The sequence below is a fragment of the Aulonocara stuartgranti genome (genome assembly GCF_965226115.1).
Source record: "Aulonocara stuartgranti genome assembly, chromosome: 11".
Taxonomy (NCBI): Eukaryota; Metazoa; Chordata; class Actinopteri; order Cichliformes; family Cichlidae; genus Aulonocara; species Aulonocara stuartgranti.
In genome coordinates this window covers 31,793,106-31,807,968 of record NC_138947.1, presented here as the reverse complement: position 1 = coordinate 31,807,968, position 14,863 = coordinate 31,793,106, and the positions used below count along the sequence as shown (strand labels likewise).

The 14,863-nt window shown below is 45.1% G+C and overlaps 1 protein-coding gene and 1 long non-coding RNA gene across 2 annotated transcripts in view; one reads left to right on the top strand and one right to left on the bottom strand.

Annotated features, from left to right (window-relative positions):
- The window catches only part of LOC309717043 (sialic acid-binding Ig-like lectin 14), a 287,651-nt gene that overhangs the window by 34,348 nt on the left and 238,440 nt on the right, over positions 1 to 14,863 (bottom strand). The window lies entirely within an intron of this gene.
- LOC309717049 lies at positions 3,666 to 5,395 on the top strand. Its single transcript, XR_014279618.1, has 3 exons — positions 3,666 to 4,243; positions 4,319 to 4,404; positions 4,979 to 5,395. It is a non-coding gene; the product is annotated as an uncharacterized lncRNA (long non-coding RNA).

Below are 14,863 nucleotides of genomic sequence, written 5' to 3'. Positions count from 1 at the left end.
ACGTTTCTGACAGTTCTTCCTCTTTGTTTTCAGAGGTTGCTGGCTGACTTTGACCCTCTGTGGGTTCAGTGTGAGAGACTGATGCCTGCTCATTGCTTGTATTTGAAACCAGGTCCAGGTCTACTGCACTCACAGACAAGACTGGTTGATTTGTGAGAGCTTTAACCGATTGTGACTGTGATGTAGACAGTCTGTCGCTTGTTTCACCAGCATCTGGTCCAATCATATCTTCTTCCTTTGATGGAGTCAGCACTCTTACTATATCTTCCACCAGAAATTTTGTCATTTGTAATAGTTTGGGCTAAAGTTTCATTCTCCAACCAGAAAAGAAGGTTTTGTAAGAACCTTTCCACTGAATCTTCTACGAGCACATATGGGACCTCGGGGTCTCTAAGACCTTACAGTGGCCCTGTAAGGTCTTAGAGATGTCATATGCTGAGACACTACCCATTTGCATCGTGGGGACTGGATATGTTGACTGGACATGATTGTACACTTTTTCTGTCAACTTCCTAGAAAACATCTTTATTTCCTTACTTTACCTTAAGGTGTTCTGCCGAGGTTAATTTACTAAACAGTTTATTCACAACTGGCATGACAGTTCTAAATTTGAGTGGAGAGGAACTTTTAACTGTGTTTTCTAAGGTTGGTGATTGTCTGGGAACTTCTGGGAACCCCACTGTTCCACTGGAACAGTGGGGTTTGAGTTGTGAAACATGAAACACATTGTGGATACGCATGGTCCTGGGGAGCTTGAGACGCACAGAAACGGGGTTAACAACGGAGTCTACTTCGAACGGTACTGCTGTCCAGGTGAGTATGCCAGAGCCGGGGTCCTGTGGCGATCCGCCAGCTGTTTGTTTCTGTCTGCCGTGCGAAGAAGGGCAGCTCTAGTGGCCCGCCATGCGCGCTGACACGGCCGCAGGTGCTGCTGAACAGAGGGCACAAAGTGCTCACCTTCGATTGCAGGGAACAGGGGAGGTTGGTACCCCAGGGAAGCCTCGAACGGAGAGACGCCTGTGGCTGACGAGGTAAGGCTATTGTGAGCGTACTCCATCCACGTCAGTTGCTCGCTCCAGGTGGTCTGATTAGTGGATGTCAAGCAACGGAAAGCTGCTTTGAGTTCTTGGTTGGCCCATTCTGCCTGACCGTTGATCTGTGGATGAAAACCTGACGAGAGACTGACCTGGGCCCCTAAGGAGGTGCAGAACTCCTTCCAAACACGCGAGGTGAACTGTGGACCTCGGTCCGAGACTATTTCAGCGGGGATCCCGTGGAGGCGAAACACATGAGTTGACAAAAGCCGGGCGGTCTCCAGGGCAGTGGGGAGCTTGGGGAGAGCAACAAAGTGGGCAGCTTTAGAAAAATGGTCGACGATGGTGATGATGACTGTTACCTGATGACGGTGGAAGACCAGTGACAAAGTCAACTGCAATGTGGGACCAGGGGCGGCTTGGCGTAGGTAAGGGATGAAGTAGGCCGGCAGCGGGCTGGTTGACAGGTTTATTCTGGGCACAGGTTGGGAAGGCGGCGATGAATTCTTGGATGTCCTTGGCCAGTGTAGGCCACCAGGCAAACCGCTTGATGAAGGTGATGGTGCGATGAATGCCCGGATGACAGGTGAGTTTGCCCCCGTGGGCCCATTGTAGCACTCGTGAGCGAACAGACGTGGGAACAAAGAGCGATCCCGTGGGACCAGTCTCTGGATCCGGTTCTGTCCGCTGGGCCTCCCATATGGCGGACTCGATCTCCCACGACAGGGCTCCGATAACGCATGTGGGAGGGAGAATGCGAGACTTACGGGTGTGATCCTCTGAGGTGGTGAATTGGCGGGAAAGGGCATCGGGTTTCACGTTCCGAGAACCGGGCCTGTAGGTGATGGTGAAGCAGAATCTGGTAAAGAACAGAGCCCACCTGGCTTGTTGGGCGTTTAGTCGTTTAGCCGACCGGATGTATTTGAGGTTCTTGTGGTCAGTCCACACCACAAAGGGTTCTGCTGCGCCTTCTAGCCAGTGGCGCCACTCCTCCAGGGCGAGTTTGATTGCCAGCAGCTTCCGGTCCCTGATGTCGTAGTTCTGCTCTGCAGGAGAGAAATGACGGGAAAAGTAAGCACAAGGGTGGAGCTTTCCCTCTAGTTGCTGGGAGAGAATGGCTCCGACCCCTACATCCGAGGCGTCCACCTCTGCAATAAACTGCCGCTTGAGATCCGGTTGCCGGAGGATGGTAGCCGAAGCAAAGCGTTTCTTTAGCCGGGAGAAGGCCTCCTGAGCTTGATCATCCCAGCAGAAAGGTACCTTAAGGGAAGTTAAACGGGTTAGCGGCAAAGCAATCTTGCTGTAGTCACAAATGAATCTCCGATAAAAGTTGGCAAAGCCGAGGAACCGTTGAAGCTGCTTACAGTTAGGTGGAGTGGGTCAGTCCAAGACTGCTTGTACCTTAGCTGGATCGGCTCTTAAATCGCCCTGTTCCATAATGTAGCCCAAGAATGATACAGTACTCACACGAAATTCGCACTTTTCCCCTTTAGCAAACAGGCAATTCTCTAGGAGACGTTGCAGGACTTGTCTGACATGGCGTACATGATCAGAGAGAGAGTGGGAGAAGATGAGGATATCATCAAGGTACACAAACACAAAATGATTGATGAAATCGCGGAGCACATCATTGACAAGACCCTGAAAAACAGCAGGAGCATTAGTTAGTCCAAACAGCATGACCAAGTATTGAAGGCTGTTTTCCACTCGTCTCCCTCTCTTATTCTGACTAAGTGACATCTATATCTGAGAATGATGAGTTTCTGAATTTCTTTGTGGATAAAGTTGATCATGTCCGTATGAGCATTGGTTCTTCAACACTTAGAGTCCCCCGAGAGCAGCCATTTGGCTTTTCTACCTTTAAAACCCGCCTTCCAGCCAAATGGCTGGTAGGTGTTTAGCTAGGCTTTAGCTTCAGCCAAGTGGAAGCTAAATTGGCTAGTCATTCATATGTAAATTAAGTTGTTACCTGAGAATTCTGGAGGGGAGTGGGGGTGTGTGAATGAGGGGGTGGGGGAGCTGCTAAAAGCTGTGAACTTCCTTTTGTGTTCGTCTTGATGCATTCTCAATCATCCAGGGAAATAAATCTCCAAAAGTCAACAACTTGGAGTGGTTAGTTTCCTGAGCCACAAGGAAACTTGGAGTGTTTCAGTTTGCCATCTTAGGGAGAAATCAACACACATGGGTGTATGTCCTTTGCTGCTGAGATTTATTGATAAAAACAGTACAAAAAACCAACCATTTGTACACATATTTACAAATAATAATAAAAAGTGAGTGAGTACATTTCAACATTTTCAGCAATCACTCACAATCCTGGCACTGCCATGGTATCTGTAGTCTGCATTTACCACATGTGTATCTGTAGCAGTGAACACATCGCACAGTGGCATAATTGTTCTTGCATTTGTGTTTGACCTGACACATGGCTCTTTTTCCAGGGCTAGGTGTGGAGGGTTGTGTCCAAAGCAACTGTTCTTTTCTTGCCTTCTTCCCAGCTTCCCAACATTACCAAAAGGAAGCCAAACACTGTCACCCTTTACAACAAAACAAAGTGTGGCGTGGATGTGATGGACCAGATGGTTCGGGAGTACACTGTCTGCAAAGGAACACGGCGCTGGCCACTTGCCGTGTTTTACAACATGATTGACATGGCAGCACTGAATGCACATGTGCTGTATCAAGCATGCACCGGGACGAAGGAAAGACGGGTGGACTTCCTGGTGGAGCTTGCAAGAGAGTTGGCTCACTCTCATGTAGCTGGGAAGAAGGCAAGAAAAGAACAGTTGCTTTGGACACAACCCTCCACACCTAGCCCTGGAAAAAGAGCCATGTGTCAGGTCAAACACAAATGCAAGAACAATCATGCCACTGTGCGATGTGTTCACTGCTACAGATACACATGTGGTAAATGCAGATGTAGCCAGATGGGCTACTCGCCTTCCGTTGATTTTCTTCTCTCATTCTCTCTCTCTCTCGCTCGCTCTACCACCCTCGCTCTCTTTCCACTGCACTCGCTCCTTGTATCAGGTGATCGGGTTAATTGGGAACCCACCTGCACATTGATTGCAGGGTGGCGCTAGCCTGTATAAAGCTAAGCCGATGTCTTGTTGGATTAATTCCTCCCGAGCTTCTGGTACGATACAGCAGTAAATGCTGGCGTACTGCGACGGACTGATCAGCAAGAGCCGATTATACGACAGCTACAGGTATGCTCTCGCTTAACCTTGGATTCCCTCCGAATACTGGAATTGGTGTTAATATCCTTTTCCGGCCTGTTGTAGCGCAGCAGTCTGTGTAATTCTGCCATTGCGGAGAGAGGTGTTCGTGGTATCTCCACCAATGAGAGTATAGTGCCTCCGGTCCTGGGGTAAGCTGTTAGAACTACTTTTATTAGCATTCATAGCTATAAGAGTTTAAGGTTACACTTATCTGTTTCAGGGTTCACTGCTGTACTCACCTCTCCATGGTAAATTGTCCAACCTAAATTGGAAGAGTGGACTGCCTTCTCAGCTGCTGTTGTGAACTCCTCCTTGGTGGAGTCTGCTGTCTTGTCTTGTTTTGTCTTATCTTGTTTTTATTAAGTAGGCTTACCTTTTTTTGGGTTCGCCTGGTGTTCTATTTTACCCTGGACTGTTGCTCGTACCCACACTTCTGTGATCGGGCTGAAGTGATTCTCTGCCCGAGTGTCGTGCTGGGACTCTAAATCGCCTGGGTGGCCGGTCTCAGCCGGTGGGGAGCCAGACCGGCCTACGCCTGAGAATAATTATTACCAGCACGAGTGGTAGTTTGACCCGTGGGGAATAAGCCTTTCCCGTGTGTGTGTGTGTGATTTCTTTTATTAAAGTTATTAAAGTGTGTTTTAGTCTTTTTATGATTTGTAGCGAGCCTGACGCTCAGTGTCCTTTTATTCTTTTAACATACTTTTCTGTGTTTTATTTCAGTGAAGGAGGACGAGCCAGTGGCCCTGGGACCTCAGGTGGTGGGTCGTTTTCACACTTTCTTTTGTACAGCACTGGGTGGTCTGCAGTGATTCTTTTGGTGTGATTTTCTTTTGGTTCCACGGCTGCTGGTAAGTCCAAGTTCCACGATTGTTTATTTTTACTGTAGGACACTGTCAATAATGACGCTACATCTTGACTTTTAATATTTTATTTATAAAATATTATTTATAATATTTTATTTATTTCTATAAATAAAACTGTTTTAATATTGGAAGCCAACCTGCCTCAGTGTGCATCCTTGAATCTGTGCGGTCTTCTTTTATTCCTTTTATTTATTTTTCTTAAATATATTTCCTGGGGGTGTAATTCCCCTAGGTGGCGTTGTCAAGTTTATTTATTTTGTTCATAACCCCGCCGACCACTTGGTCACACAGACTACAGATACCATGGCAGTGCCAGGATTGTGAGTGATTGCTGAAAATGTTGAAATGTACTCACTCACTTTTTATTATTATTTGTAAATATGTGTACAAATGGTTGGTTTTTTTGTACTGTTTTTATCAATAAATCTCAGCAACAAAGGAAATACACCCATGTGTGTTGATTTCTCCCTAAGATGGCAAACTGAAACACTCCAAGTTGGTGACTTTTGGAGATTTATTTCCCTGGATGATTGAGAATGCATCAAGACAAACACAAAAGGAAGTTCATAGCTTTTAGCAGCTCCCCCACCCCCTCATTCACACACCCCCACTCCCCTCCAGAATTCCCAGATAACAACCTAATTTACATATGAATGACTAGACAATTTAGCTTCCACTTGGCTGAAGCTAAAGCCTAGCTAAAAGCCTACCAGCCATTTGGCTGGAAGGCGGGTTTTAAAGGTAGAAAGGTAGAAGGCTGGGCACTGCTGCTCTCGGGGGACTCTAAGTGTCAGTACCATCGGTTTGTGTCTCTGGGCCACCTCCCCCTCATTTACTGTCAGTGTTTAACCCAATGACCATACATGACCTTTCACTCCTGCTGGATAAAATGAAAATCACCACTTGTGCAAATGACATTCTACCTGCTGGGCTGTTTAAAAATGCTCTCTCTGTCATTGGCCCCTCTATTGTAGAGATATGCAATGCCTCTCTTTTAACAGGTGTGGTCCCTATGTTCTGTAAGCATGCTGTTGTTGAGCCGATATTAAAAAAGAGCAGTTTGGAGCCAACTCAGCTTAAGAATTATAGGCTTATCTCTAAGCTTCCATTATTATCGAAAATTCTGGAAAAAGTAGTTGCAGATCAACTTACCACTTTTTTTAGAAAAACATAAAATTTATGACAAATTTCAGTCAGGTTTCCGTAAACGTCACTCAACAGAAACCGCATTACTTAAAGTCTCTAGTGGCATTATGATGTCAGCTGACTCCGGATCATCCTCAGTCATGGTTTTGTTAGACTTGACATCTGCCTTTGACACTATTGACCATACCATCCTGATTAACAGGCTCCGGGACGTAGTCAGTGTGTCCGGTCTGGCTTTGAAGTGGTTTCAGTCATACCTCTCCAACAGATCTTTTAGTGTTTTTGCGAATTGGTTTATGTCACATTCTAATGATCTGACATGTGGGGTACCACAGGGTTCAGTTCTGGGTCCTATTCTTTTTCTTTTGTACATGTTACCTCTACGACTTATAATTAGGCAGTTCCCTGAGGTGTCTTATCACTTCTATGCTGATGATATTCAGCTCTATTGCTCTTTTAAGCCGATGGAAGTCCATAAACTATCCTCTTTAATTAAATGTTTAGCTTCCATTGAACAGTGGCTTGGTGACAACTACTTACAGTTGAACTCTGAGAAGTCAGAAACATTAATTATTGCCCCCGACAACCAGATATCTCTAATCAAACAGCATCTTGGTTCTCTTGGCTCATCTGTTCACCTGAGCCTCAGGTACCTTGGTGTGATGTTTGATTCTGCTATGTCCCTAGAACAACACTCTCGCCAGTTAATTAGGAACTGCCTTTTTCAGCTAAGAAACATCTCCAAACTGCGAACTTTGCTGTCTAAGTCTGAGTTAGAAATGGTTATTCATGCTTTTATTTCTTCTCGCTTAGATTATTGTAACAGCCTTTTTCTTTGTTTGAGCAAAAGGAATCTTGACCGTCTCCAGTTAGTCCAGAATTCTGCTGCAAGGCTTTTAACTAAGACACGAAAAAGAGAGCACATTACACTAGTGTTACGTTCATTACACTGGCTTCCAGTACATTTCAGAATTCATTTTAAAATCTTGGTACTGACTTTTAAAGCTTTGAATTGTGATGCCCCTGCTTACATTTCTGATCTTTTAGAACCCCACGCTCCCTCTCGCAGCCTGAGATCTTCTAATCAAAGGCTGTTGGTAGTACCTCGAACATATTTTAAAACCAGAGGAGATAGATCTTTCAGAGCGGTGGCCCCCAGGTTGTGGAATGCTCTCCCTCCATCATTACGTTGCCTTGATTGTATTTATTCTTTTAAAAAGCAACTTAAGACTCATTTATTTAGATTGGCTTTTAATTAGATTTGTGCTGTGTGTTTTATTATTAATGTATTTTATGTATTTCTGTTTTATATTACTGTGAAGCACTTTGTGGTTTTTATCCTGTGAAAAGTGCTATATAAATAAATTGATTTGATTTGATTTGGTAAGCATTTCGCAGATCGAGCTTAGTGAAAACGGTCGCCCCCTGCAGGAGTTCAAGCGGATGATAAGAGTGGCAGAGGGTATTTATTCTTAATGGTAATGTTATTGAGACCCCGGAAATCAATACATGGCCAAAGGCTTTTATCCTTCTTGGTTACAAAAAAGAACCCGGCAGCCACGGGGGGATGAAGAGGGGCGAATCAGTCCATTAGTCAAGGATTGATTAATGTACTTCTCCATGCATGCACGTTCAGGTTGGGAGAGGCAGTGTAAGCGACTACTGGGAAAAGGTGCACCTGGTAGCAAATCAATACTGCAATCGTACAGGCAGTGAGGAGGAAAAGAGCGGGCTCAATTCTTACAAAAAACTTGCTTGAGATCATGATACTCAGACGGAACGGCTGAAAGGTCAGGGGGCTCGTGTGGTTGTGGGTTAGACTGTTTTACGGGAGTAGCTGCTTTTAAACAGGTCATGTGGCACTCCTAAACCCCACCCCAGAACCCTCTTCTCTAGGGATGGGTACCGGTGTTCTGACATAAAAGGTAGTAACCAGACCGAAAAGCAGCACGCATTTCGGTGCTTTACTTCGGTGCTTTTTTTTTCCTGAGCTGTGATACACTTTAGATTCTAGCCAATCATTTTACGTTTCCAAGGATAGTAGGCGGGTCCAGGTACGTACGTTCTTTTAGAGCAGAGCTACAGATTAAAAATGCCCAAGGCGAAGCGGCCAAAAGTCTGGCTGTGCTTCACAGCAAAATATGCAAACTCCACAGCCTGCAACAAGTGCTTTAAGCTGATACTGTGATACTGTCAAAGGAGGTAACACCTCAAATCCGATGAAACACCTGGCGACGCATAGCGTTTTTTTTAAAAGCTGAGAAATGTGCCGTATTTGATAGCTTGCTGCGAGACCTCACACCGTGCACATCTACTGCGGGTGTGGTGCCTGTTATCGGACCCGGAGTTAGCAACATCCCCCAAAAACCCGAAGAGGAGAGTCCTGGCCCCTAGCCCTGCCAGTGTAGCAGAAATGATGACGGATGATGATGGCAGCAGCAGCCGTTCTTCTCTGCGTGAGTAGCTTAATGTTGTTCGTGTGTAATTTACGTTGAGTAGGCTAACCACGTTATTACATTAATGCATGTAAGGTGAACTAGCAAACGCCATCATAGCTACATGCGGCTGTCTTCTTGTTTGATGGCGGATACTCCCTTCACCCTGGCCAAAAAGGCTAAAATGACCAAAGAAAAAGTGGAAAACAGTTAAACATGAGAGGTTTCCAGGAAGGCGTGGACCGAGGGTGTGAACCCGCCATGAGTTCCGCCCTGGCAAAACAGTGGAGAGAAGGAGAGAGGGGGAGAGAGAGGGAAAAAGAGAAGGAGGGCTAGGAGTGGAGAGATTCTGATCAGCACCTGGCTGATCCTGCAGGTCGTGACACCATCTCATGAGAGCCAAACTTATTTCTATAATTGTTCCCATCTCAGAGAGCTTGGATTCAAGGCTCTCATCACTTGAACTAAAGGAGCTGGGTAAAGTCCCCCTCATGCACAGGCAGCTCAGCTTACCTTCATATCTCTTCAGAAATGAGAAAGCATGAGAAACCATGCATCTGAGGTTTTTTTATGTTTGTTATTTTTCTGGTGACATAAACAGAATCAGGGTTTTCTGGGACTAGAACCCAACCCGAGTTGACTTTATTTGAGATCTCCTCCTCAACCATCTGTGTCAGCTCCACAGCACTCTCACATTCCTCATGGGTGACATCAAGAGCGGCAGCAAAGCTGATTGAGAGAGAGTCTCCCAATACGGGGCTTATTTTTGTCATGGCTATGCTAAGGCTTGTCTTGGAAATTTCCTCTGTCAGTCGGTCCTGACCTGCTAGAAGCGACGTTTTTATGATCCTTACACTAACTGACTGTATGACATCAGTAATCATATCGGCCAGTGCTACTTGGACATCGGAGTCCCAGATCCCATTTTCTATCAAGCCCCACTGTAATCCAGAAAGTCTATCGAAACACCCGCTCATAGCAGGTAAAATATCCTCTGAATTAATGGGGGTAGGGGTTCTAACACTGGGTACAGACATTGTAAAGGATTTAGTTTCACTACAATTACTTTGAAAATCCGTTTTCTCTGAGCTTTCAGAATGTGAAGATCGCGGTCTGTACATGTCACATACCCGACCAGAGTTGACTTTATTTGAGATCTCCTTCTCAACCATTCGTGTCAGCACCACAGATTGCTCACATTCCTTGTGGGCGACATTAGCGGCAGCAATGCTGGTTGAGAGAGAGTCTCCCAATACGCGTCTTATTTTTCTCACGGCTATGCTAAAGCTTGTCTGGGACGATGCATCTGTCAGTCGGTCCTGAACTGCTACAAGTGAAGCTTGAATGATGCTTGCACTAAGTGATTTCATGACATCAGTAATCATATCAGCTAGTGTAGCTGGGACATCTGAATCCCAGACTGCATTTTGTATCATGCCCCACTGCAATCCAGAGAGCCTATGTGAAGATCGCGGTCTGTATGTCTGTGTCTATATGTCAGGTTGGGTATCAGACGCCACCTCTCTAGGGACATCTCAGGCCCTCCAAGGTATGGAGGCCTATCTCCCCCTACCACCACTTCCCCTACCAGTGGCGGACTCCCTCAGACATCGGTGCGTTGGTGGTTCTTTGTGTCTGGGGATGGACGTCCAGGTACACACAGGCTCACTCCTTGGCGGCCGCTTATCGGGGCCTGGAGCCTGGGGCTCACTTGGGCCACTTCAGAGGTGGGGTGCCACCGGCCTCTCGGCCTGGGGCTCGGTCACTCAGGCACGGCTGGCTGCTGGCGGAGCTCACGGGCGCGTCACTGCAACTCCCCCTGGCTTCTGCTCCGCGGCTTCTGAGTGAACCTTCATCTGGGACTCTCCTCAGCTTTTTCTGGGACAGTGGCGCGGCTGCCCCTCTGTTGGTCTTCCTTGGTCTCTTGTGTTCTGGGGGCCTCTAGATGTCTGGAGTTTTGATCTCCTCCATACCTGCTTCATGCCCTGGAGGACGGGGCAGTGGCCCCCCCACACCCTCTAGCAGATCATTACATGAAGGAACCTTTTAAAAAAACAAGCGCGTTCATGCTCACAGGTGTACACATGGGTGATCACACCCACAAACTACACCCTTTTTGGCTCCTACCTCAAAGCACACTGTGTTCTGTTGATCTTATGTGCTGCACAATAATGTTTATTATTTAGTATTTACTGTCATATTCCCATATATCATTGTGATGTTGTTTATTCTATTACTCTCGTTCTCTTCTGCTTGTTTTCTTTTTTCTTTCTCAACAGGTGATCCAGGTGATTATTCATATAGCACCAGTCAACAAATCTTGTCTCATGTCACTTCATATTGTAACGTAGAAAACAATGTTGCAATTATATGTTAATTGTAAATAATAGGCCATGTGTTCTTTCTTAAATCTGTGTTTATCTCAACACATGCTGAAACCAGCAAACTTACAGAATATACACAAAGTAATTCTGAAATCGCACCTCTATAATGTACAGCTTTTTTTTCTCACCTTGTGTCAAATCTTTTGCTTCTCCAAACGGCTTCAAATTGTCCACCATCTCCTTCAACAGTATCATTCTGGAATAATAACTCCTTGTGCCCAGACATGTCAAGAACAGCAGAGAGTTTTAGATGTTCACATTGAAGAACAGCCTTTACTTGTCTCAGTGTTGAATTCCATCTTGTGATTAGGGATCGTTTTCTGTTCACCAAATTCAGCTTCAAATACATCTTTGAATGTTATGCTTGTGTGCAGTAGAGAGCTGAGCTTAGATAACTTTGAAAAACTTTGAAAAATAAGGTGTGGATATGATAGTAAAAGTTAGTAAACCTCCATTAAAGTCCCCCCTCTACAGCCTGTTGTTTCTTAGATTCAGCAATGAAACTGAATTTAAAACAAAACATAGATGACATTTTGTCACCTTGGCAACCACCAAGATCCCAGTGCCTGCACATTTATTATGATGATCTGGGAACAACAGAGATATCAGATCATCTGCAACTGCAAGCCTCCCAAAAACATCAGATTATTGGAAAATGTTAGCTGCTAACCTGAGGGCCACTTTCTACCATACTCAAGTGATCGAACTTTGTTCACACATGAACTACAACAGTAGAAATCATGAGGAAACAAGTAAAGACCTCATCGAGCAGCTGGAGGAGGCTTCTAGTAATAAGCCCAATAACAACAGTGAGACAAAGGCTCTCACAAATGACAATCAAGCAGTTGTCAAAATAGATGATCTGATAATTGCCCTGCAGGAACAAATCAGCCACCCTACCAAAGAGCAGTGTGTGGAGTCTGCCATTCAAACCACAGAGGCTTCACACACAGACTCTGTAGGCCTGAAGTCTTCTAGAGAGGCTGAATTGAAGCTCCAGTGTAAGAATCAACAAGAGCAGATAGAGATGCTCCAGAAACAGCTCCTAGGAGCTCAGAACCAATTAAAAAGCAGACCGTTAAACATAGCCAGGAGCAGGAGACACTCCACATGGAAATCAGTGACCTGAAGTCCCAGCTCTGCTCCAACAAGGCCCTTCATGATTTGAAGGTAGAGACTCTTGACCGAGAGCTGAAAGAAGCCAACGTTAAAATCACACAGGAGCCAAAAGAACAAAATTCAAACACAGCAAATGAAATCCAAAAATTGGAGCCTATGGAAGCAAAAGACACTGGAGGACAGGAGAAGAAAAAGAGGCCTCTCTGCCATCACCTTGAACGTCTTTGCAGGAGACTCTGAAAGGAAAAGACACTGGAGGACAGGAGAAGAAAAAGAGGCCTCTCTGCCATCACCTTGAACGTCTTTGCAGGAGACTCTGAAAGGAAAAGACACTGGAGGAAAGGGGATGACAGAAACTTTCTCCCTCTCCCTTCTCACTTTCTCCCTCTCCCTTCCCTTATCTTTCCTGCTTGGCTTTCTCATGTCTCTGTCTAGTCTTGTCTGCTTCTCTCCCTCTACCCTGAAAGAGTCTCGCAGTCTTTTCTCTAAAACCTAAAAGAGGAATTATGGATTTGATCAACTGGTCCATGAATGCAATTGACACCCTCTTCTCGACGAGAAGCCTGGGTGTAAAATTGACATGCAGTGGTTCGGACTAATGCAAGAACACCACCATTATTTCATGCGGCTACCATATCGGCGCCAGCTGCGGTCTCAAGGCTGGAGCTGAACATAACAAACAATTTCTGCCCTGATAACAAACGGTGTTTAGACTCTTCGTTCCAAACGCCCTTGTACATTTATCTCCAAGGCCGAGTCGGACCGCGGGTCTGGGCCCAGCGCTGGATGAATAGCTGCAGGGCAGGATGGCTGTGTCTGGCTTACTTCTCACCCCTTACCCAGCCCTGTTGCTTGTCATGTGCTTCATGATGTTGTGATGTGGACATTTATGTGCTCTTTGTGCAGAGGAGATTTTTTGTTTTCTGTTCTCATGCTGTCCCCCCATAGGAGCCCAGCATGAGTAGAGGTCTCTTTTTTTCGCTTCCTCAACTTGCCCATTGTATTGTACATTTCAGTGTTTTTCCATAATACTACCAGTCTCCGACCTGTCTCCCCATGTGATGTCTGTGTTGTGTATGCAAGGTCGGGAGGGGGATCCCGGGGGGGTCCCATTTTGCTGCAGGGCAACTTGGATGTGACAAATAAAGGCATTCTTGACTAAAAAGAGGACTTGCTGCCATCAATTGCAATCTCTAGTCAGGAGCCTCTGAAAGAAAATGAAACCAGAGAACAAGAAAAGGAAGATAAAGAGGACTCACCTGCATTGTCTTACAGGAATCTGTACAGACAATGCCTCCGATTAAGAAGAAGAAGAAGCGGAACTGGCTGCTTCACCTTTTCACTTAAATGGTCTCAACATTATGTCCTGGAAATCATAGTTATATACAACTAAATTGTCAGTGAACATTTGAACCCCAGTCAGTCGAGACAGATGGCCACCCCTTCTTGGGCCTGGTTCTGTCAGAGGTTTCTACCTATTAAAAGGTAGTTTTTCCTCCCCACTGTCGCCAAGTACTTGCTCATAGGGGATTTGCGGGCTTCTCTGCAAATATGTAAATGGACGATTCGTCATCAAGTGAGGAATCATCCATTTAAAACATATTTGCCACTCATATTTAGTTGTATATAAATATGATTTCTGGAACACTTATATTATAGACTAATATTATTATATTAGTCAATTATAGACTAATTTGGACAATTGGAAACAAATAAATGAAAAAATAGGAAAAAATAGATGTCATTGTTTCATATAGATTGCAAATACGTCACCTTTTCTTTGTTACACTTGCAGTGCTTGTGGTCTTACATTCTTACGATTCTGTTCTTTTTATGAGAATGAAGGTAAAGATAAAGCCAAGAAACAAACAAATTTTCATAAGAAATCTTTTTTCTGCAGTAAGGGAAATTAACACAGCAGTGTGTGTGTGTGTGTGTGTGTGTGTGTGTGTGTGTGTGTGTGTGTGTGTGTGTGTGTGTGTGTGTATTTCTGGTCCTTACACACAGTCAAAGCCAAACAAATCCCCCTCAATTGATGGTTAACAGACACAGGTCCAGTGGAACCCTCTTCCACAAAGGGTCCACCTAATACACATAGTAGTTATTTCAATAATTAAGCCATGAGCTATAAGTGTTCCCAAAATGTCCTTACCCTTGATTACAGACTGTGCTGATGTCCTGAAACAAATGGCAGTTGCATTAGATAACTACAGAGCACTTTATAAGCTGCTACTTTAATGAGCATTGGGGTTATTTGCATTCAGTGTTTCAGTGTTTCTGACACAAGGGAAACAAATTCTGTTGGCGATACCTATCTTGGCACCTTCGTTGTGCAGGTGAAGCCACAGGCAAGATATGCTTCATCATATTTTCTAGTCTTTGGCTTGGAAGGAAGTTGGTTTGGAAGTCTAAGGAGCTTGGAAAGAAAAGCGTCTGGACTTCGTTGCTTGAAGACGTTTTGCCTCTCATCCGAGAAGCTTCTTCAGTTCTAAGGGTCAATGGTGGAGAGTCCCAGAGGAAGCATATTTGGCGATGTCTTATCTTTTGCTTTGCGTTTGTGTGGGAGTCTAAGCATTCTTTTTTTAATTCATACCATGCCCCCTGCAATGGCTCTGCCACCTCATCCCTCAGGAGGGATATTAAATATGTCGGACAAAG